This window comes from Protopterus annectens, chromosome 1.part1, assembly GCF_019279795.1.
Source record: "Protopterus annectens isolate FY-2018-M chromosome 1.part1, PAN1.0, whole genome shotgun sequence".
Taxonomy (NCBI): domain Eukaryota; kingdom Metazoa; phylum Chordata; order Ceratodontiformes; family Protopteridae; genus Protopterus; species Protopterus annectens.
This window is the reverse complement of record NC_056726.1, coordinates 713,763,999-713,789,938: the sequence shown is the minus strand read 5'-3', so window position 1 is coordinate 713,789,938 and position 25,940 is coordinate 713,763,999.

Below are 25,940 nucleotides of genomic sequence, written 5' to 3'. Positions count from 1 at the left end.
AGGTGTCAGTGTACATACACACTTAGTACATGAAACAGGAGAGATGAATGGAGAAATGTGAATCTACAACACAGCCTGAATCATGAGAGAGATACTAACCTTTACACTTACAGAACAGTGTCCACAGCATACCAGCATGGTCCCCGCCCTTACAATCTGAAAGGGCAACGCCTATCTCACATACCCTTTTATAGCACTGTCCTGAAATCACAGTGAGAACTGCAATCAGTACACAACTGGCTGCATGCAATTAGCAAATGCTGGGTTACAATTGGTGCAGAGACCATCACATGGACTTATGCAGATACCTACAAAAGCATCCTGTACTCCCACTCCACACATGCAATACTTTCATTGCACCGTCTGGAGGTCTGGAGGCAGAGAGAGAGAGAAAGAGAGAGAAAGAAAATAAAAGAAAAAAAGAAAATAAGAACACAAACAAAAACACATGTAAGACAAACTAAGTTGAAGCTGTCATCAGTGTCAGTATCAAGCTGGGCTATCAGCAGCAGGAAGCTATAGTAACGGTAACGCAACCAGCTGCGACAAACTCAGGTAATGTAAAGTAACAAGTTAATAGTCTACATACTGTGAACCCTCCATATGTGTTATTGGTCTGTATCTATATGTATGTCTATGTGATAAGTTGTGTGCACGTAGTGTCACCCAAAGGGGATGACTATACATTACATGTCATTCAGTGTTAGGCCATGATTCTGGCACCAGTTGTCCATTTCAGTGAGGCCTGTCTGTAGGATGCGTGTGTCAGCTGGTGTAATGACTATGGCGCTTAGTTCGCAGTCATCTGGGAACTTTCTCATCCACAACCCGCACATGTTTGCTTTCACATCTGAGAAGTAAATGCCAAACAAGAGGGGTCCTAGGACAGAGCCCTGTGGGATACCACATGTGACTGGCTTTGAGTCTGACATGGCTCCCGCAATATTGATATTATGGATTCTGTAGTTCGACAAGTGTGCAACCCATCATGTGACATATGTAGTAACATGTAGGCTGATGAGCTTGTCTATGATGCCTGAGTGGAGTACTGTGTTGAAGGCCTTAGGCAAGTCTAGGTAGGCTGTATGGACTGCTTTGCCCTCATCAATGGCTGTAGTGACTGTTTTGAAAAGGTCAACCAGGTTCAAAAGGCAGGATCAGCCCATCACAAAGGCAAACTGGGTGGGATCAAGTGTCTGCAGGTACACAATATCGCTGTATATGCGTCCCATAATGAATTATTCCATAGCTTTGCAGACCAGGCTGGTTAAGCTTATGGGGTGGTAGTTCCCAGGGTCTGTAGAGGTGCCTCCTTATTGGAGTGGGACCACTGTTGCTGTATGCCAGTGTTCAGGTACATATCCCGTAGTAAGGCCAAGGTTAAATATCAGCTTTATATGCGGTTGTATCTCCTCCTGTAGTTCACGTAGCACGCATCCAGGGATACCATCAGGTCACATTGATGCTGTGTAGTCTGCTTTGCTGAGGGTGGCCCACACCTGGACATCTAAGATGATAGCGAGGTTACATTCAGCTGTGATAAGTATATCTAAGTGTGGGGGAGAGGGAGGGGGGATATTTGCACTGAACCTGTCTGCCAGAATGTTGCCGATATCTGTGGGTTCAGTGAATGTTAAGTAGGTGTGTAGTAACTCAGAGCATATCTGAGGCTTTTGGTCCATATGGCTAACAAAACGGAAGAAGGTCTTGTGATTATCTATAGTGTCCATGGCCATTTCCCCCTCAGAGTTGTCCGTGGATGTTGTTATGAGACACCGTAGCTTATTACCAGTGCCGACCACAGATGCCTTCCCTATATGTGAATCTGCTCTGTCCTGCAGTAGCCTCCTTCTATCGTTATACAATTTGCCTTTGGCTGGGGTCCACCAGACAGGATGCTTAACCTTTGTGCATAGGGTCTGGGTTAGAAATGTGTGTGCATGTTCCATGCATTCTTTGGGATGTCCGTGGGAAGCATTCGCAAAGGGGTCAGCATTGTGGGTTGTGGCTTCCACTGGCCCAGTGGGCTGCATGGATACCATGTCAGTCCTAACAAGTGAAAATCTGTCTATTCACTTATATATCAAAGTAGTCTACTGTGCTGGTGGTGGTGCTGGGATATGTATATCCAGGCCGATTAATTTGTGTCCAGATCACACTAGTGGATGGCGTTCCACATACAGTACCTTGGTATGAACCCCCAGAGTGAGGTTGTGCATTGGACCTGTCTCAGTGTGCTGACCGATGGGGCTTGGTACTATGTTGTATGGAATGTGGCAGGTATTGTTGCACAGGTGTTGGCTGAGCACTGATATCTGGCCATGTACATGTGTATCCACCAAGAGACACACACGTGCTACATATGGGAGTAGTAGTATATCACTACAGTTGAGTATCATGTATAGTATGTGTGCCATATATTGCTGACATAGTTTGCTGATATCCTGTTTGTGTTCTCTTTCAGGGACATGGCGCGTCAGTGAAATCCTGCCTACTCTGCTGCAGAAGATGAAGAGATACACCAGAGCCTGGTGCGGGATTATGACATACTGTTTTCCCGCACCAGCCAGAATCAGCAGGAGAGGGCTGCACTGTGGCAAGACCTTGTCCGTAGGGTAAATGACATTGGCACGCATAATAGGACATATGAGCAGGTACAACATCATTGCAGTGATTTAATCAGAAATGTCCATCAGCATGCATCGGATATCCACAGGCAACAGGTCGCCACAGGAGGTGGGGTGGCCACACATCCCCCCCTCACCAGACTGGAGGGGCTACTCCTAAGTGTTGTGGCTCCAGCCCAGGAACATCAACAGCAACACACCTGCATTATGATGGAGGCTGGATCCACACAGCAACACGACATGGAGCGTGCAGGTAATATGCCATATGTACACTTGACTGTTCTGTACACTGTTAGTTTATGCATGTGTAAGGTGTGTCCTTGGTATGTAGCTGTCAACATAGTATGTAATTGTGCAGGTGTGATATTACCAATATCAGCAGCTGACATGTGAAAGGCAACTGGTGTACTACTGAACTGTATCATACGCAGTATCCATGGCACAGTTGTGCCCACTGACATTAATCCCCTCATTTCTGCAGGTCCCTCCAGTGTTACAGCAAGGCAGCCCATCCATGCTGGTGAGTGTGCTTTAACAATACCTATAATAGTCCTGATAGTGCTAGTAATAATAGTGTAACTCAGTAGTGCTCTGTGTGTATACTGCGGGGTGTGCATGTGTGCATGTGTGCGTGTGTCCACATGTGCATGTGTGCATGTGTGCATGTGTGCATGTGTGCCTGTGTCCATGTGTGCATGTGTGCATGTGTGCATGTGTGCCTGTGTCCATGTGTGCATGTGTCCATGTGTGCACGTGTCCACGTGTGCACGTGCCCACGTGTGCATGTGTGCATGTGTGCCTGTGTCCATGTGTGCATGTGTGCATGTGTGCATGTGTGCCTGTGTCCACGTGTGCCTGTGTCCACGTGTGCATGTGTGCATGTGTGCATGTGTCCACATGTGCATGTGTGGATGTGTGCATTAGTGCATCACTGGTATCATTGTGTAGACATTGTAAACTGTGTTTCCTGTCTTCCTCCCACAGGTTCTGGTGATGCTCTGGTGTCCTGCAGCAGGGAACCTGAATCTGGTGCCACAGGTACTGATAATGATGATATCTGTATAATGGCACAGGAAGGTGTGTCAGGGTCCGTCATTGGTCAGCCAATTGACAGTACACAGCTGTCAACCCCATCATTGCGCACAGTCATCCTGCCAGTACATCCTATGTCACCATTGTCCCTAGGTGATGGACAGGATACAGTGGGAATTGACCAGGGTAATGTGGTATTTGTGGCACATGCTTCCCCACACAGCAGCCATGGGCAGGGTCCTGGGATGGTACCACAAAGACAGTTGCCCATGGGTTCTCGTGGGAGCATCCGTGGGCGTACTGCCTCTGGCAGACGTGCCCAAAGAGGTCTGTCAACCTCAGCTATGTTTTGGGCTGTCAAGCAGGCACAGTCACATATGGAAAGGTACACCAGACAGGGTCTGAGGGAGCTGAGAGCATGTCGCACATCCATGACTGACAGTATGCATGACATCGCGGATGCTATCCGTAATTTCACCGATGTCATAGACAGACTTTGTGGGGACATATTACAACAGTTCCACAACCACATGTCCATGAGCCAGGGCAATGGTGGACGGTTGCAGAGTCGACGTGGCCATATGCCAGCAAAAGCAGCAGCTGGCAGTCGGTGCAGACGACAACAGGCCCGCGGACACCCCTATAGTGCCAGCAGCAGCCCCAGCAATGCTGGGTCTGTGCTGTCATCAGACCGCCCCAGGAGACCACATGCACGTGGCTCTGGACAGTCCCAACAGGGACCTGTGTCCAGTCAACAAACTCCCGCTTCTGATGACAGTACCCAGTCTGGCTTAGTACTGGATATGGTCCGTAGCACCCCTGCCAGGCACAGGTACCATGTCCGTGCCCACAGACACTGATCTGTATGACCTGCCAGGTGCAGTCTCTGGCTGTCCACAAACTCCAGTATATGGCAGCCATGAGCTGGAACTGTGTGCATGCATACACACATGTGAAATGTTGACACCTAGGGCTACCACATACATGCACACACTGCACCAACAGTGCCCTACCCTGTACTGCTGTCCCTCACCAACACACATACACATACATGTCAATTGGTGGTATCAGTGGCAGACTCAGGCATACCTAATTCACACCCTGTGCATATGATGAAACTGTGCCACCTCCTGCAATCTCCAACATCAGTGCAGGAACAGGTAAACACGTTGCTGATGCACAGGGTGACTACATAGAAGTGTATTACTAGTACCATGGTGGTAACAGTACAGTGTGCTGATATGATTGTGTGTATATCCCAGCATGCCTGATGCAGTAACTGTATGACTGTCCTGAATTGTTATCTACACCCATAGTAAGTACCATAGTGTAACAGCTGCACATTATTGCATACCAGTGGTAAGGATGTCAACAGATAGCCACATACATAGGTAGCACAGGGGAGAAGCTAATGCAAGTAGTGATACGCAATGATGGACATATACAGTAATGGTGGCATGTTGCCCACAACGACTATGCAATGTGGATGTTTGCGCATGTTGATATGTGTGCAGTACCAATTTAATACAAATTACAATTAAATATGACATAATATCAGTTCTACCATGGACATCTGAGCTGTGCATTCCTGGGTACATGTTGATAGTGCCTGCATATTTGCACTGTTACCTACTGGAAGTGTTACCCCTTCTTTGTTGTACAATGGACTACTTCCAGCCCTGCTTATTGTAGCTTTGTTTGCATGCATGTTTGCTTGAGGTTCCCTGGAACACTGATTCCACCTGCAATGCAGAGTTACAGAGCTTCTGTGGATTCCTAGTGACATCTGCATAGCGTACTATACGTATGTCAATTTTCCACCTGACAGAATGTCACTGTCTGTCCTGTTCGCATGTACGTTGCCTGTGACACATTACATATGACTTACCTGGCATTTACCCACGTGTGCAGTCATATATGCCAGTGCTATGACATCAGTAGCAGTACATCCACACATACTCACCTTCAGTATGTTGTTCCCCATTGGCCCTATGTGCTGGTAATCACCATGGCAATCACACTACTATGGTAGCATGTGCAAAGGTAACCTGTGAATCACCTCTATGGTCCAGTTGTGGTTTATGTGAGTCATGTGGCAATGGCACAGCTGCCACATGTATGCAGTCAACCCTCTCCCCTGGCCAGGAACGTACAACACATGTGTGAGATGCCACCACATAGCCAATCTGGGGACTGAGCACTCTGAACCCAGTACTGCCATACCCTGTCAGGTGGCATGACATACTACAGTGACTACAATACCAGTCTGACATAGACCCGCACTGACAGCAATCCGAACACACTGGGGCATACTTGGAGACTCAGAATAGCATCCTGCCTGAGCATCACACACCTCCGCAGCTGGCACACAGGCATACTTTAAGTCGGAACAGAGCACATGCCACACATGGCACACACATCCTGTGTGCAACACACTCACAGCCTGTAGGGCTACACAACACACCTGCTACAGATGTGTCAGGTACCTCTCTTGGCCACTGCAGTGGGGTCCCGCTCAACAGGCTGTACATGGTGAAGGTCACAGTGATATGCCCGTGGGGCACTATGGTCCACCACAAAACACATGCATACAGGTCAGTCAGAGGCATGGACACATATGACTCAGTCATTGTCCATGCCACTATGGATGACGTGAGACATACCTCCCTGGACTACATGATAGGGAACATAGAAGGGCTCTCTCTGCATGTGGCACGGGCCAGTATGAGCCTGACCTTGGTTGCCATCATACCCTTACCAGGTATGCTACCACAATATGTAGGAAGGGTGTTCTATGTCTACATTCTGCTCAATCTCCAATGTCATTCATAGGGTATCCAATGGCTGTCAACGTGTGCTTACATGCTAGGGAAGCCACAATGATTTGCGAGGGGCAGCTTGCACATGACACCCATGGGCCATTGTATATTGGCAAAGCCCCTTGATACACACATAGTGCCTTTTGCTGCGGGACATGGATTACATAGCCACCTCCGTGGGTATCACATGGGATAGGACACTAACAGTAATGCTACACAACACCAGCAGTGTACACCGCAGGATGCATGCACTGGACACTGTCCTCAGCACGGTAAACTGCAATATCTGTGCAATACCAGATTCCTGATTCATGGCTCACAGGTGCAACCCATCACTGCCAGGTTATACCTCATACCATGCCTGTTGTCCCCTACACATGTAACACACATGGACAGGGGGGTGGTATCTCAAGGCACCACAGATACACACACCTCCAAGTTGTTGGCACAGCACAAAGCATCAGGGCCTATCCATGAGCAGCTAACAGTGTGTTGGACTGCCTTCTGGTTCATAGCCTGGCACACACAACCCTCCCATACACAGGAAACCCACCTTTCCTCCCTAACAACACTGGCAATATGACAGTCTCTAGAAATGTCTTTATATGGCTGGACTGCATCCAGCCAAACATTGTGTGTGAGCATTACTGAAGCTACAACAAACTAGCTGAAAGGTTCCCAGCATGTATTCACTGAATTGCAGTGGAACAACATGTTACCACTCCCACAACAGGTGGGAACATGCAGCACCTGTTCATCGACTACATGTAGACTATATGGCCCAGACCAGATGTGTATCCCCTGCTGTTGGGATTATACCATATACAACTCACACTGTATATACACATACTGCATGTGGCCCCTGCACAGTAAGACACAGTCATAATGTTTTGCATTGCAAATACCATTTATCCACTTGAGGCACGTGTCAGACATGGTAACTACTGAAGGTCACAGGTATATATGTGTATGTGTCACACACATACATCATGTGTGCATTGCCATTGCTGGTTTAGGCAATGTCATGCATTGTTATGAACAACAACCCACACATGGTCATATTGTGTGACACAACCACATGTGGCAGCTGTGGGTTTCCAAAACATACCTATCTGTGCTCTGACAATGGTAATAGACACAGTAGCGGAGCGCACTATTGGCATTACTGGGCAATTAGCCCTGTTTGGCTGTACTGATAGTGTGGTGACATCACCTGTGTTTACTGGGGGAATATGCAGCATCTGGTGTATTGTAGTAGTTGCCAAAAGGAACTGTTCTCTCACACTTGCAATTACACACACCCTACTACCCACCCCCCACAACTCACACTGTATATACACATACTGCATGCGGCCCTTGCACAGTAAGACACAGTCATAATGTTTTGCATTGCAAATACCATTTATCCACTTGAGGCACATGTCAGACATGGTAACTACTGAAGGTCACAGGTATATATGTGTATGTGTCACACACATACATCATGTGTGCATTGCCATTGCTGGTTTAAGCAATGTCATGCATTGTTATGAACAACAACCCACACATGGCCATATTGTGTGACACAACCACACGTGGCAGTTTTGGGTTTCCAAAACATACCTATCTGTGCTCTGACAGTGGTAATAGACCCAGTAGCAGAGTGCACTATTGGCATTACTGGGCAATTAGCCCTGTTTGGCTGTATTGATAGTGTGGTGACATCACCTGTGTTTACTGGGGGAATATGCAGCATCTGGTGTATTGTAGTAGTTGCCAAAAGGAACTGTTCTCTCACACTTGCAATTACACACACCCTACTACCCCCCCCCCCACAACTCACACTGTATATACACATACTGCATGCGGCCCCTGCACAGTAAGACACAGTCATAATGTTATGCATTGCAAATACCATTTTTCCACTTGAGGCACGTGTCAGACATGGTAACTACTGAAGGTCACAGGTATATATGTGTATGTGTCACACACATACATCATGTGTGCATTGCCATTGCTGGTTTAAGCAATGTCATGCATTGTTATGAACAACAACCCACACATGGTCATATTGTGTGACACAACCACACGTGGCAGTTGAGGGTTTCCAAAACATACCTATCTGTGCTCTGACAGTGGTAATAGACCCAGTAGCGGAGCGCACTATTGGCATTACTGGGCAATTAGCCCTGTTTGGCTGTACTGATAGTGTGGTGACATCACCTGTGTTTACTGGGGGAATATGCAGCATCTGGTGTATTGTAGTAGTTGCCAAAAGGAACTGTTCTCTCACACTTGCAATTACACACACCCTACTACTACTACTACCCCCCCCCACACACACACACACACACACACTTGCAGGATTCATACCCCTACCTAACTATGTCATGACACATGAGAGAGACGCATTAGCGAAGCGCACTATTCGGATTACTAGGAGGTTTTTCTTCTCCGGCTGTACTTATAGGGTGCTGACATCATCAGTGTTTGGAAAGGGTAATGTGCATCATGTAGTGTGTTCTCTTGATTGCCAAAAAGGCACACGTCTTTCATACAGAATTGCACACACACAAGCTCCCCTCATCCAAACACATGCACTTGCCATTGGTAGGATTCAAACCCCTATCTAACTATGTTATGACATTGAGAGAGACGCATTAACAGAGTGCGCTATTTGAATTACTGGGAGGTTTCTGTTCCCCAGATGTACTTATAGGGTGCTGACATCATCAGTGTTTGGAAAGGGTAATGTTCATCATGTAGTGTGTTCTCCTAATTGCCAAAATGCACATATTTTTCATACAGACTTGCCAGCACACACACTCCCCTTATCCACACACTTGCCTTTTGCAGGATTCAAACCCCTACCTAACTATGTTATGACACTCGAGATGGACGCATTAGCGGAGTGCGCTATTCACATTATTGAGAGGTTTCCCTTCTCCTGCTCTACTTATAGGGTACTGACATCATCAGTGCTTAGAAAGGGGACTGTGCATCCTGTAGAGTGTTTCCCAGTTGCCAAAAGGGACATTTCCCTCACACAGAATTGCACACACACTAACCCCCCTCCACACACACTGGGCATTTGCAGGATTCAAACCCCTACCTAACTATGTTTTGACACTCGAGACGGACGCATTAGCAGAGCCCGCTATTTGCATTACTGAGAGGTTTCCCTTCTCCTGCTCTACTTATAGGGTGCTGACATCATCAGTGCTTAGAAAGGGGACTGTGCATCCTGTAGAGTGTTTTCCCAGTTGCCAAAAGGGACATTTCCCTCACACAGACTTGCACACACACTAACCCCCCTCCACACACACTGGGCATTTGCAGGATTCAAACCCCTACCTAACTATGTTATGACACTTGAGGGAAACGCATTAGCAGAGTGCACTATCCGAATTACTGGGCATCTGCTCTGCACCTGCAGTATTTATAGGGTGCTGACATCTTTATTTCTACAGCGGTATGTACATCTAGTACTACCTGTCAGGTGGGGGATAGCATATATATGCATTTGCAGCCACCTACTTCAGGGTCAGATATGCACATCACACTGGCAGGTTATGTTCTATACCATGCTTCGTGACCACAGGACCTGTAACACACAACACAACCAGTCCAGAACACCACTCCCGTATCCAGGACACACACTTTGCTTCCCTGGGAACAGTGCCGAGATATGCAGGTGTTCACATACACCATTCCAGTTGTTAACATCAGGTACAGGCATATTGTGTGTGGGAACTACTCAGGCCTCTACAACATTACCCTACAGCCACTACAATTTGTGGGTCCATGTGCTATGGCAGAACCACTCACCACAGCCACATGGGGGAATACATATTGCACCTGTCCATCTGCAACATGGGTACTCACTGTTCCACACCAGAGGTAGACCACCATTGTTGATATCTGACCATACCCACCTTTCCCTGGACATCCATATCCCATCCCCACCCCCAGGCAAGGTTGTCACTGCAAACAAACTGTATTTAGCACAAGCATACTCTACACTTGTGAAGACTGGGGTGGAAGACTTCAAAGAACCCATGCTGGGGGACTATACTGGCCACTCTGCATAATCATTGACAATTGCATTCTATGAGCATGTGTAAGGTTTGCATTGATCATGCTATCCCACATATACCCATGACTGCTCCACAACAAGACACCTGTCAGGTGTACACCAGCCATATATGAGCTGTCCAACAGACAGAGTGAGCTAATACATTGCAGAGCTATAGTCCACAGAGGGAGGACATCTCTGAACAGTACCGGCACGACACTTCAATCCCACATAATCATCACAACACAGTGTTGACAGTGAAATTGTCCAGACAATGCAGATAGGGCTTCCCTCAGTCTGTTATTGATGCCCACTTACTGTTAGAGGTCCTCAGCAACCCTCTTCCAGCACAAACCAACAACATGGATGTGGCTTAGCACATTCAAACCCTGGGATCTCCACTGTGTCCCTGCTTGACAGAGGCACAGCACATTAGCCTCACACGTTGCCTTATGTGACCTACTTTACAGTGGCACAGTAGCCTACTGTACTGGGGATGCAGATGCCAAGCACCCTCTGGCTAAGCTGTCATTCCCTAGGGCAAACAGCCTAGTATTGACCTCTACACCCATATGTTTAATTGTCAGATGCACAATATTTGTTGCTGTTAGACTGTTTGCAGGTCTTTATTGCCATAGCATTCCCTGTTTCTATGAACAACTTGTGTATCTGTGGAAGATGTTTGAATATGAGGGGGATCCACTATATCACTTATGTCTCTGTAGTCATTTACTGTGTGCACTGGGCAGATTGCTGTGTTGTGGTTGGTTCGTGGAATGACACGTACAAATACCAGATATGTGTGGCCAACTGCTAAACGGAGATATGGCCTAAGCGTGTGAGCATGCCCAGTTCAGCCTTTCCATGGCATGTTGTCTGACATATGCCTCATTTATCAAAGTGTGCGAGCATGCCCAGTGTGAGCTTTCCATATGTTGAACTCTGCAGTCCACCACATATTTGGGTGAGTGTGAACTTCAACAATATCTCACGTTTATGGTTGTGTGTTGGGTGTCATGTTGTGTACTTACTGGCCAACTGCTTCGTGTCTGACCACAACAGGGATTATACTGTGCCTGCAGGGATTGCATGGGATACTTTGCATACAGTTGTCAACATCCTTTCATAATGACCTAACACTGTAGTACCGTATAGTGTACTGGTTCAGTACTTTCACTGTGGTGGACAGTATCCTGGGCTTTAGTCCTATCACTGCTTTACATCATCATAGTGAGCACAACAGACTGTGTAGTGGCCAGTTGTGCACATATGACCATGTTGCACTATGTTCAGATATGGACTACCTAAACCAGGCTTGTCCAACATTGGTAGTGTATTCCACAAAATAAAGGCACGATGCAAACACACTAAACTGAATAAACGAAAACCAGGACTAGTTGCTTCAGGCAGAACAAACAGACACTTTATTACGTGAGCGCTTTCATGAACTTCAATGACTTCCCTTCCTCAGACAAAAGCATATGCTTGCAAGCTTCAATAAATAGCAAGCCTTAATGCATAAATTAAACAATCAAATAATTAACAAAAATCAGACATTCTTTAAAGATAAATCAGTTAAAAAGCCAAATGTAAGCTTAAGAATTAAATACTACCCATAAAGCAGAACTTTAAAAAGGCACAAGCTATAATAAAAATAAAAAGTGCCAAGGACACCAACACTTACAAAATTGCTACATAGCAGAAAACAAATAAATCAACATAGAAAAGATAAAATTTAATTTAATCTAAACCTTTTTAGAAAAGGTGGGCAAAAAAAGACTAAATAAAAAACAAAAAACAAACAAAATATAAACAGAGCCACCAAAGGCATGTTTTTAATCTACCTTTTCAAGGCTAATCTTTTGAGACAGCATTTAATGGACACGGTCTCATTGAGACCAGGCATTAAATAAGATGCAGTCAAAACCTGCCATCTTAATTCTTCGATTTCAAGATTAATCTGCCAGGGCCCACATCTATCATCCTTATTAATTTGGGTGAGAACTGAAAACTTAAAGAAATGGCCAGGGTGATCATTAATGTGCCTAGCTAGGACATTCGTAATGTCACATTTAGTGATTGCATAATAGTGCTCATATATGCATTGCTTAAGCTTTCGCTCAGTTTTACCAATGTAAAAGGCATTGCAATCCTGACATAGAGCACAGTAAACTAGTCCCATTGAGTCACAGGAAAAGTGACCTTGAATTTTAAACTGAACCCCCCTAATGTTGACCTGATAGGCTAGGTTCAGGTGTTTACATTGGTGACAACACCCGCATCTTACCATTCCTTTGGGCCTAAAACACTTACTTTTATTGGTGTATTGAAGTAAAGATTTCAAATTCAACCCTCTTCTAAAAGTGATAGTGGGTTGATCACCTAAAACCTAAAAGGTAGCCCTAATAAAGGAATGGTCAAGGTTGTAAGTGCAAAAGAACCTAATAACATTTTTATTTCTATTATTGTTTCTTAGGTCTTCCAATGGGGTAACTAGTTCTTCCATTTCAGACCCTTCTAACCCAAAAACTAGCAATAGTGGTTTATAAAATCCATGTTGCCGTTTATTAATAACCTCCATCTCTAAAGATTGCACAAGTGGCAAGGGATATCCTCTCTTTATAAACATTCTTTCCAACAATTTACATTCCTCCAAAAAGTCGGCTTCCTCAGAAACCATCCTAGCAGCTCTAACAAGCTGCCCTTTAACGACCCCTCTCTTTTGGTGGTAGGGGTGACAACTTGAAAAATGGAGAAAGGCATTAAAGTAGGTGGGTTTCCTGAAGATGGAACTTTTAAAATTTTTGTTGACATAATCTTTTTGGATACATATGTCAAGAAAGCTGATGGAATCCAACCCAATACTATAAGTGAACTCCAAAAAGTCAGTTAAACTAGAAATAGATGCAATGAAGTCAGCAATAGCATCCTGTGGTCCTTTCCACAGGAAAAACATGTTGTCCTGATACCTAGTGTACCAGGCAACATTTTGCTTAAAAAGCGGATCTTCAAATAACTTTGTGGTCTCCCATTGAGCCATAATACAGTTGGCAAAACTGCCACCACAGGGGGAGCCCATTGCTACCCCTGACTTCTGGACAAAAAGATCTCCCTCAAAAAACATAAAGTTAGTAAGAACTAGTTCAAGTAGTGTTTCAACAACATAGATGGTATTGTTGTTAACATTTCTGATGTACAGGAAGTCCCTAACCCACTCTAAGCCTAAGCCGTGAGGGATCACTGTATAGAGGTCCCTCACATCGACAGTCAAAAAGATGTAATCATCTCTAAACAGGAAACTACTGAAAGCCCTTAGGAAACCCCAAGAATCTTTACAGATTTGACTTTCTTTTTCAATAAGGGGCTTTAAGATGCTATCAATGTACTTGGCACATCCATACGTGATAGACCCTCTCCCATCCACAATCCACAATCCACAATTGGTCTAAAAGGGGGGTCGGAAAGGCGTTTATGGATCTTAGGAATGCCGAAAAAAGAAGCTATTCTAGGGGCTGGCATGGAAAGAAATGCAAATAAATCAACATCAATAGCAGCTTCTATAAACAAGTCATCCAAGACCTGTTTAATTTTAGCATAAGCAGTATTCAATTCATTACGGCTAATCTTTTGATAGGCTGGATGTTCTAAATGTAATAACATAGATGCAACATAGGTGTCATGATCCATACAAACTAAACCACCCCCTTTATCCGGCTTCATCATTCTTATTTTACAGTCCTTTAGAAGCCTGATAAAGTCCCGTTCATTGTCTTTTATATTAAACCCTCCTTTCTTCGTTCTAGACCCTCCTTGACAGAAGGTACGAAATCCAATTCACAAATTTTTTTTTTCATATGCTGAAAGGACCGGGTGCAAGGGTGGGTTATAAACACTAGAAACCCGTAAAACCTCCTGAACTGATGAATTTACTCCCAAAAGAGAAGTGAGATTAAGTTTTCGAACAAACAATTTAAGGTCTATAATTGTGTTGACCAAGTTTAGGCCAGAGTCTGGCACAAAAGTTAGCCCCAAAGAAAAAAACTCAATCATCTCCTTCGGAAACAAAAAGTCAGTGTAGTTGTACAAAAAGAAGTCACCAGTATCATTAACCTGAACAGCTGGGTTCAGGTGATTCTGTTGAACTACCTCCTCCTCTGATGGGCCCTGGCAGATTAATCTTGAAATCGAAGAATTAAGATGGCAGGTTTTGACTGCATCTTATTTAATGCCTGGTCTCAATGAGACCGTGTCCATTAAATGCTGTCTCAAAAGATTAGCCTTGAAAAGGTAGATTAAAAACATGCCTTTGGTGGCTCTGTTTATATTTTGTTTGTTTTTTGTTTTTTATTTAGTCTTTTTTTGCCCACCTTTTCTAAAAAGGTTTAGATTAAATTAAATTTTATCTTTTCTATGTTGATTTATTTGTTTTCTGCTACGTAGCAATTTTGTAAGTGTTGGTGTCCTTGGCACTTTTTAATTTATTTTTATTATAGCTTGTGCCTTTTTAAAGTTCTGCTTTATGGGTAGTATTTAATTCTTAAGCTTACATTTGGCTTTTTAACTGATTTATCTTCAAAGAATGTCTGATTTTTGTTAATTATTTGATTGTTTAATTTATGCATTAAGGCTTGCTATTTATTGAAGCTTGCAAGCATATGCTTTTGTCTGAGGAAGGGAAGTCATTGAATTTCCTGAAAGCGCTCACGTAATAAAGTGTCTGTTTGTTCTGCCTGAAGCAACTAGTCCTGGTTTTCGTTTATTCAGTTTAGTGTATTCCACAAAATAGGTGGACATTGGCAAACACTAGCGATGTGCCCTAGGCCATTTCTGATGCTAGTCAGAGAGTGTGTTTGTCCTTCGACACACATTGTAACTGGAGTTTGCCATGACATATGTCATGGTTAGTATACTGTGCCTCCATCTACCTGTGACATAACAGTGATACCCAGGGTAAACCTACCATCTCCCATCCACTCATCAAGATTCCTCTTGAGGAGTGTCAATGGGTGACTCTCTGGCTAACCTGTACTGGGAGTTTACTCAAGAGTGGGGGTGGCTTCTTTGTTATGGATCATTCAGTACAGCTTGTCCTATGTATGTCAGTGCTGGGGTTCAGGTCTCTCATGTGCATAGCTCACTGCCATTCAGATTGTACAAGGTGCAGCATGTTCATTGATTCCAGCTTGGACATGACTTTATACATCAGGCACAGCTTGCCTCTGGGTGGGCAGTATGGCAGTGTGTGGAGCTGCAGTTTGTTTAATCAGGCAACACATGGCATCTGTTCCAGCTCTTTGCTACTCCTGGTGAGGTACTGTTGTGGACTTTACAGTTGATGGAGGTGTCTGCTGAGGTACATCCCACAGGGGCTATTGTACTCAATTGTGACGCTGATGAAGGATGACTGCAGAGCCACAGTGACCTCCCCTTATCTAGATCTGACAACTTTCATGATTAGGTGGGTATATGGTATGTTTCTGTGAACACTACAGCCACATGTTTGTCCAATGCAGGATATCTATCACCTTGTGTCCCCAGGTCTCTCATTACATGTTAGGTACGTAATGGGTTAACACCTGTGTGGTAATTGGTGGGCACTTACTGTATATCCACGGTGGTTGACTATACACATTTCTGCAATTAGCTTGCTGACATGGCTATGGCACCAGTTGTCTGTTTCTATGTGGCCCTTTTGTGGGTTGCTTGTGTCAGCTGGGGGTCAGATATGGTGGGCAGTTTGTACTCCTCTGCATACATGTTCAGTCACAGTCCTTCCATGTTGGCCTGTACCTATGGGACATATATACGGAACGAGGGAGGTCCCAGGACCAAGCCTTGTGGGATGCCACTTATATCTGGTTTGTAGTCTGACATGGATGCAGCATGTCTGACCATGTCAGTTCTGTCCTTGGTCTGGTTTGCAACCCCTCTACTGACATAGGGATTTATATTTAAGCTGGTGAACATATCCATACTGAACACGTAGGGTATTGTATGGAAGCATTTGCACGGTCCAGCTACACTGTGTGGACCACATTGCCCTCATCAATGACCTTAATGACTGTTTCAAATGGGTCATACATTTTTAGGGGCAGGATCTGCACTTTCGACAGCCACACTGGGTAGGGTCCAGTGTCAGTAGGTCCCCAATAGCTTTATGTCTGTGGTACATGCTGATCCTTTCCATAGCTGTGCAGACCAAGCTTGTCAGGATCCTGGGGTGGTAGTTTGCAGTATCCATTCAGGCAAAACCTTGGTTGAGAAGGACCACTGTTGTTGTACACTGCTGTTTGGGTACATATCCTGTGGTAAGGCTGACATTGAGCAGTAGTGTCATTTGGCATTCCATTCTTCTTGGAGTCCATGTTGGACTCAGCCCAGGACACCATCTCATACCTTTGCTGCTGTGTGTTTTGCTTTGTAGATGATGGCTGTTACCTCAGCATCTGCAATGTCAGGGGGCCAGCAGTCTGCTGGGATAGATATTTTGCATTCTGGGGGTTGCACTGCACCTGTCAGGTTGTATGTTGGCAATATGTGTGTGTGTTTGGTATGTTGTTTGTAATATTTGTGTGATTCGGAGCATATCTGTGAATTCCCAAAATGGTTCCTACCATCAGTTGAGTAAGCCTTGTGATTATCCTTAGTGTCCTGTACAATTTGTATCTTCATAAGTTCATAGGTTCATACTAGGCCATCCACCCTAGGGCATTTGTAAGCCTAGCCAGAGTGCGTGTGTCTTTCGCCGCCCCTTGCTATGTGAATAGTATGGCCATTTATGATTTACTTTACTGTGCCTCTGTCTGGACGTGACACAGTGAAGACCCCCAGTGTACATCTACGATCATCCATCCACTTGGCAATATTCCTGTTGAGGGGTGTCAGTGAGGGGCTCTGCCTAACATGGAGTGGGATCCTGTTCCAGGGTGTGGGGAGCCTCTGGGTTGTGTATCTGTCCCTCCAGCACATCCTATTTCATTATGTGTTGAGGTTGACATCTGTCACTCTCACAGCTCCAATGGCTTTGATTTCCTGGGGTGGAGCATGTCCATTACTCCTGTGTTGGACATGGCCTTGTACAACAGACATACAATGCCTCTGTGTAGGCAGTATGTGACTGCATTCAGCTGGGGTGTCTACAGCCAGGCAGCATATGACATATATTTGAGACCCTTTATCCTCTTGGTGAGGTACCTTTGAGGTCTTTCTAACCGCTGCAGGTGTCAGGTAAGGTACATCCCATATGAGTCGTTGTACTAGATTATGGGTCTGATAAGAGAACAGTACAGGGGCAGAATGACCTCTGTTGATGTAGATGTGAATCCTTTCATGATACGGTGTCCAATATAGACAGTCTTCCTAGCCACATTGGCATTGTGAGTGTCACATAACAGGTTACTGTCCACTTGTGTCCCTAGGTCCCTGATTACTCCTTGCATACATAATGGTTTACCACCTATGTGGTAATTTGTGAGTACCTTGTTTGGTATTTGGTGGGACATTCATACTGTCCAGTGTCTTCAGGACGTCTGGCTGGGGTTCCTGTGTGTGTGAGTGTGGTCTGTCGCATGCTACAGACTGTACAGCAGTTTTGACTACAGTTAGGTGCACATGGGTGGTCTCCGCTGCTTCGTGCATTGTCAGTTACCTGGCCATATGGGTGTCTGTGCTGCATATGGATACTCCCCCTCCTTTGATGTTTTGGTCCAGGTGTTGGGGCCATAACGCATGATATGAGGTATAACCTGGTAGTGCTGGTGTGCTGTCAGTAGGCTTGCAGCAGGTTTCTGTCACTGCACAGACATCGATGTTCTCCATACTGGGAAGTGCCTCAGGAGCATGCATATTGCAGTTTACACATCTGGCATTGGTCAGCATTACCCTTATGTTTCTTACCACTTATGTTTTCTAGGGTGGTGGATTAGTCTTTTCAGCCTTGCCTACATACGGCTCTATGGATGTGGCAAAAGCCTTATCCAATATCCAGATGCCCAGGGGTAACAGGTGCAAGCCACCCCTGGAACAGCAGCATGGCTTGTCATGCATGACATCTCAAGCAGACAGACATTAGATCCTCTTGGACTGACAGCTGTAATTGTGCCACCTGTTAAAGCTGATCATTCTGTGTTTGTACTGTGGCATCATTCTTGGTGAGGGTTGGATGCTGCAAACAGCCAGTGTCATACCGGCCTGGAGTACATACTCAGAGAGCTCATCCATGTCTCTTTTCATGTAGTCCAGGGAGGTACATCTCAGGTCATTCACACCAGCATGGAGAATGACTGCATCATATTTCTACTTGCTTTGGGATGACCTGCGTACTTGTGTTATGTGGTGTATTGTAGCATCCTACAGGCAGTTTACTGTACCCTTTCCCTTGTTCAGTCTGGTGAGTGGGACAGCAGTGTGTCTGCCTATAGAGACACCTATTACAACTGTATCAGGCATGTTGTTTCTCCTTCTGGCCTGTGACTGTTTGGCACACCAGCTTTGTGTACTATGTGTTGCATGTGCTATGTTTGGAGGTTGTGGTTGCTAGGGGGTCTGCTTTGGAGGACTCTGTTGGTGTGGTGTGTTTGTAATTAGGGCCTCCAGGAATGTTTTTCTGTGTTTATGTGTTTGGTTTACAGTTGTGATAAGTCTATGTGGGACTGGGTTTGTGGTGTGTGTGATTACCTTTTCCTCCTGACTAGTTTTGACAGTACTGAGTTGGGGGAGCTCAGCCTCCGGTTTGGATAAATGGTTGCATCTCTCACATATATTTGTATTTATTGGGGGGAGTTGAGGGTTGTCTGTGTACTTGGGGCAGGTGTAACATTGCCTCAGGATTCACAGATTCTACTTGTTGTAGCTGGCCTTAGTGGATTGTATGTGTGGACATATTTTGCCATACTACTGATCAGTGATTACTTCCCTTTTTATGTTTGCTCTATCATGTAGTAACCTCCTCATTCTCTTGCATGGTTTGGTAATGGCTGGAGTCCAGCATGCCAGATGCCTGCGTGTATGGCATTGTGTCTTGTTGTTATTTGTGATTGCATAATCCAAGCATTCCTGGCTGTGTTCATGGAATGCCTGTATAACAGGTTCTGTGGTGTGTCCCATATTTTGCACCTGCACAGGGCCTTTAATGGATTCCACATCAGTTTGCAGGGGTGCAACTTATGCTTTGCACATGTTTTTCACTGTGGTTTTCTGGCCAGGAACTGTGGTCAGGATGTGTATATCCGGTGTGATTACTCTATGGTCTGGTCTTACCAGTGAGGGATACACTTCTCATCTTGCCATCCAGTACCCATGTTGCTGATTATCACATCCAGTATGCTTACCCCTCTTGTGGGAGTGGTACGTTGTTCCTGGGCATTTTGGTTTATGGATTCTAGGAACTTTTCTCCTACAGTGTTGGTGCTAGTATAATGCTCCCAGTGTATGTCTGGGTATTTTCAGTCAACCAATATAATGTGGTTTGGGGGGCGTGATATATTTATGTATTCCAACATAGGCCAGGTGCAGTTCCTGGTGTTAGGATGGTAGTCTGTAGCAGGCTATATACTGGGAGGCGGTTTTAGCCACTGGTACTTGACCATGGCTAGTCCATGCTGCTTCTTGTTGTGGTACCAACATGGGGGTGTGGTTATCCTTGACAATTATTGCTAGTCACCCTCCTTTTGTAGCTTGTTCCATGTTTTGAGGCTGTACAGCACAGTATGAGGTGTAACCTGGTAGTGTTAGGTTGCTGATGTGAGCCTTGACCCAGTTTTCTATTACAGGACAGATATCAACATTCTCCATACTGTGTGTGTTTACATTGCACACATCTTGCTGTTTAGACTTCTGACATTGGGTAGCATTACATCTAGGTTCCTATCCCTTGTGGTACCTATGAAGGTGGGTTTGTGTTTTGAGACTTACCTATTCAGGGCACGCTGTGGGTACTGACAGCCTTTGCCAGTATCCATGAGGCCTGGACTGATAGGTGCATGCCACCCCTAGCAGGTGGAGCATCATGTCATGCTCAGCATGTCATCTCAGGCTGAAACACATTGGATCCCCTTTGACTAACTGCAATACTTCAGCCAATTATTGCAATTGATCATCCCATCGTCATATTGTGGCATCATGCTTGGTGAGGGTAGGATGTTAGTCAGGGTCCTCAAGTGTGCATATACTACATGGTGTTACATTACTTAACACATGGCATTCATGCCTCAGGTGGTGCTGCAGGGCTGCCTCTGTCGGATGCACATATTACACTCCCTGTACATGTTTGAGAGCAGGTTATGTCATTTTAGGCATCCATGTTATTATATGAGTGAGTCAGAGAGGGGTATCATTCCCAGGGTTCCTACTGAGCCAGTGTATGTGCTATGCATTGCCTCTTTGCCAAGGCTAGGGCATACTGGGCACGCCTCCTTCTGCCTACTGGGGCAGGCTCAGGTTGTTCCTCCTCCAAGTCACGCTCTGCCTGTGATGGCCTTGGCAATGTTGGGGGGCTGTTTGGCCCGGCCCTATGCTGGTCCTGCTGCAGCTGTTTTCACAAGATCATATTATGTAGCATAGCACATACCATGACAATTTGGGTACATGTAGTTGGTGAGTACTGCAAGGCTCCACCAGATGTGTCCAGACACCGGAACTGTGACTTGAGCAGCCCAAACACATGCTCTATTAAATTACGTGTTTGTGCGTGTGCCTCATTATGGCGTTCCTGTTCAGGTGTGTGTGCGTTTCTGATGGGTGTCATCAGCCACGGCTCTAGTGCATAACCTGCATCCCCCACTAGGTGTCCATGTGGGATGTCCCCATTGGCAAATGTCTGGTACAGCTGCGTCAAATGCCAGATGTGGGGATCATGGTAGCTCCCAGGGCAGCCAGCACACACATTCTTTATTATGCCCTGGGCATCACACACGACCTGGCAGTTGATGGAGGGGAAGCCCTTGCGGTTAATGTAGGCCCTACCTGCTCACCGGCTGGTGCTTTGATGCGTATGTGCGTGCAGTCTATTGCACCCACTACCTCAGGGTATTCCGCTATTTGCTGGAAGAGACACATATTGCTGGCCAATACCTCACGGGCATTGGGGAAATATACATGATCACCGACATGTGCTGACATGGCATCCAGGAACTAGTGCAGTACCCTGGAGGCTGATGCCTGTGATATCCCCATCATATCACCAGTTGGTCTCTGGAAGGTACCTGTTGCTAGTATTCTTAGGCCAACACATACCTTGGTTTCCACTGGGATGGGTTCCCCTCTGTTGGTTCTGTGTGTGAGGCGTGGTCTGCACAGCTCGACAATTTGCTGCAGGAGGTCTCTGTCCACTCTATAGCACTCTACTATCTCCAGCTCATGTAACCCATGGTAGGTAACCCTGGGCCTGTACACTCTTCTCTGTCTCCTCACTGAGGGTTGTCTGGCACCATCTGCATTGTCACCACCCTCAGCAAGTTGCCTATGGCTCATTATGATAGCTATGGCAGCCCCTAGCATTTCTGCTCTGAGTTCAGCTTTTTCAGTTTTCACTTCTAATAGCTTACTCCTGTCTTGCAGTGTCTCTTGAGAGATACATCCTGCACTGCTGTTTGCAGAGTTTTAAGTGCTTGGCTGAGCTACTATTCTGCCTGTGTAATTGCCTGCTGTTAATTGTTTTCACCTGCTAGCTCCAGCAGTATTCCCTGCTAGCTTCCTACTAATTCTGTTGCTTCCTTTTCCTTTATGTTTTCTCAGGGGGGAGCTATGTGCACACCAGCAGAAATACGCTCACAGTGGCTTACACAATCGCACACACATGCTTACATGGTTCGGAATCTGCTTATTTGGGTTAAAACGCGCATACCAGTGCAAACAGTGTTACAACTCTGCCAACAGGCTCCCACATGCTCAGTCTGCCCTACACGCGTGCACACTAGCGCAAACAGTCTTACAAGTCTACCAACACGCTCCCACATGCTCAGTCTGCCTTACACGCATGCACACTGTCCTACTCGCGCCTCATGGTGCGCACACTTTGCAAGATGCACCAGCAAGAAACTTTGGTATAAGTAACAGTGTACACCTTCCATTTCTTGACTTTCCCATGCTTATCTTGTGGCACTCCCCTTTCCATGATCTGTGTCTGTCATCTGTCATGTAACACTGACCTCCAATGAACTGCATTTCTTTCTACCATTCCCCCCTGTGATGTCACCTATCTCCTACTCTATTCCTCCCCCTTATGTATCTCTTACACTACTCAGAATGTGCTCATTTGCTATGTGACTGTGGGATTCAGTATCCTAACCCTCATTTACATCAGATTGCCTACTAATGCTTAGTTACATGTCTTAGACTCAGCTTCCCTCCTTAGCAACCACTAAACGGTGGCCATGTCATTTTTGGTCTGCTGGTCCCTGCATTGTCATTCCATGTATTGCATAAAACCCACATTTGTGGGTTTATAACCTTCATTTTTATGTTTTATACAATGCAGCCCATTTGTGCGGGGCTGGGCTGCGTTTAAACATCGGCGATCGCCGGAAAAAAATATATATTTTATTAATATTTGTATCGGGGTACCTTGTCAATGGCCACATATTTGGCCATTGGCATGCTGCCTGACACATATGCACCCTTTATTTGGAGCTGACATGGCTCCATTGTGATTTTTGCAGAAACGTACTCAGTTGTCAACTGAGAACATTTCTGCAGCTAAAACGGCTCTTGCACGGGCTGCTTTCTGTTTCGTGGATCGCTACTCTACCTCATTTGCATGCCTTTCAGCTGCAAGTGTGGTATTTAGCATATCCATGCCCAGTCCATGTAAGAGACGTTTTAGCTGGTCTCTTACACGGAGTTTCAGGCTGTTCCTGGATCGCGAGGCTTGCATGGAGTGTTACACGTCTCTTACACTCCATGCAAGCCTTCGTGAATCCTGCCCATTACTTATTGCCAAAAGCTGAGGATGTGAACTCACTAATGACAAATACTAACTTGTTTTCAGTACAGTGCTTTCAGAGTTTCTAGCAAATAAGGCTAGATTAAGAAATCTCAAAAATATGCACTTTTGATACCACATTCTCATGATATGCCCCCCCCCCCCTTAGACTTCCATTGTATATTTATCATCATCAGAGGCATTAATTTATTATAAAACAAATAAGTGTACAGACATGGCTTTTCAAACCATTCCCTTTCTAAATGGAACTAGACATACATTTGAAAACAAATTTGGTTAGGAGTTTTATACACAATCTTTCATTTTTTTTCCAAAAAGGGCACAAGAAAGGTATAGAAGTATGAAAGGTGTGCCAATGTATCAATCGCCATTGTTAAGAAACCAGAATAGCAATGCACTATCTTCACAAAATTATTTTTAGTGAAGTTAGAAATACTTAAACATTTAAAAGTAACGCTGCACTAAGCACCATGGCAAAAACTTCTTAGCAATAAAATTAATGATACCAAAGTATTCACTTGGCATTTATATATATTCTATGTATTACATATGGGGGATTTTTTTGTTTTGGATGTTCCAAAGACCTTTTGCACAAGTAACTGAAATCTTGGAAGGTGGGGTAAAAATAAGGAATGATGTGTTAGAGTGAGGCTAGTCACAAGAACAGTATGAAAAATAAATTGATTCAGCTGATAAACAAATAGCATGATTTTAAGCATAAATAAAAGCAAACATAAAAAAAGAGTGACAAATCTAAAATACATGGGTCTTATTCTAATGTTATATTAACTAAAGCTTAATATGGAAAATGTCAGATGAGTTGTGCAACTGCAAATACCAAAGGCAGAACACAAAACAGGCATTATAATAATTTCCAGGAATGCTGCACTGCTTGTGGGCCATGCAATTCATTAAAACATAGTGTGCAGATACATACACGTATTTTGACTATTCAGTACTATAAGTCTGAGACATGAATCATCGCTCTGGATACTAACATCAAAGGAATGCCTATGTCTGTGAATGACACACAAGAACAAATGGCACTCATCCTATAGACATTTCATTCACTGTGTTGAACAATGAACATTGAAGTATAATACAGCACAAAGGGGAAAATTGTCAATCACTTATATAGCAGACTCATACCTGATTAAATATATATCCCCTCTTTACTGTGCTCTGCTGTTATGCCTAGCTACAATTAATAAACAATTGCCATTTATTAGGCATGACAACAGAGGCAGGGTCATTACCATACTATGGAAGTGAGGATAACCAATACTATGCAAGTTCTCACACTGAGCAATCTCCCATTGGTGGGAACTTGCTGTATGGCAGTAAAACAAGGTGTGGTTGTGAAACCAGGGTTGTATCCACCACAGGAAGCTATTTTGGCAATGGATTCTTTTCTACTATTTTTATTTATTTTATTTTATTTTACATTTGTTGACCGGGATAGTCCGACTGGATGCATGTCCATTTTCAGAGGAGGCCCGGGGAGAAAAGCTCCAAGGGTAAGCAGATACAGCATTACATAATACCAGCATTACATATTACAAACAGATTATTTACAGAGATTACATAAGTAAACAAGTTAAACAAGTTCCACAGGTTAAAGTTAGTCCTGAGCACAAGTCAGGATTAAATTAAATTACACAGTAAACTGGTTAACAGATTTTTACACATTCGAGTTAGCCAGGCTTGATACATTGACATAGCCAGTTAAGTGACAAATGTTGTTTGAGTCTAGTTTTAAATTGACCTAAGGTGGAAAGTAAGGTAATATCAGCTGGAAGTGAGTTCCAGGATCTACTTACAGAGTTTGCAAAGAGAGAATCACCGGCTGTGTTATTAATTTTGCTAGTCTGAATTAGTAGTTTGTTAGAGGATCAAGCGGTCTAGGATTGTTATAGGGGGTGATAATATTTTTAAGTGCAGGAGTATTGTCCGGATTATAGAGGATTTTATAGGCCATAATCAGTTGGTTATACTGGATTAGGCTAGGTAGTTCAAGCCAACCAAGCTGATTTAGACTGATGCAATGATGTGTCCTAAAAGGCAGCCCAGTGGCAAACCTGGCAATGTGGTTGTAGCAAATTGAGAGTTTGTTAAGGATAGTCTTGTTCAAATTCGAGAGTAGGGATGCATACAGAAGGGTTGAAAGAAGGTGAGAGCGAGCTATGGCAATTTTAGCTGGAGGGGTTAGGAAGGCTTTTATTCTGTAAAGTGACCCTAGTTTTTTATTGATGGTTTTGATAGTTTGGTTAACATGTAGGTCAAATTTGAGATTATTGTCTATGATGACACCTAATAGTTTTGTAGATGGGTCGGGGAGATTATTGTGCCATCATTTGATTTTATGGTAAAGGTGAAAGCGGTAGACCTACGTGTTGGTGAAAATAACAGCATTTTAGTTTTTTGGGGATTTAGGATCAGACGATGTTCAGAAAGCCAGTTTTCTATTG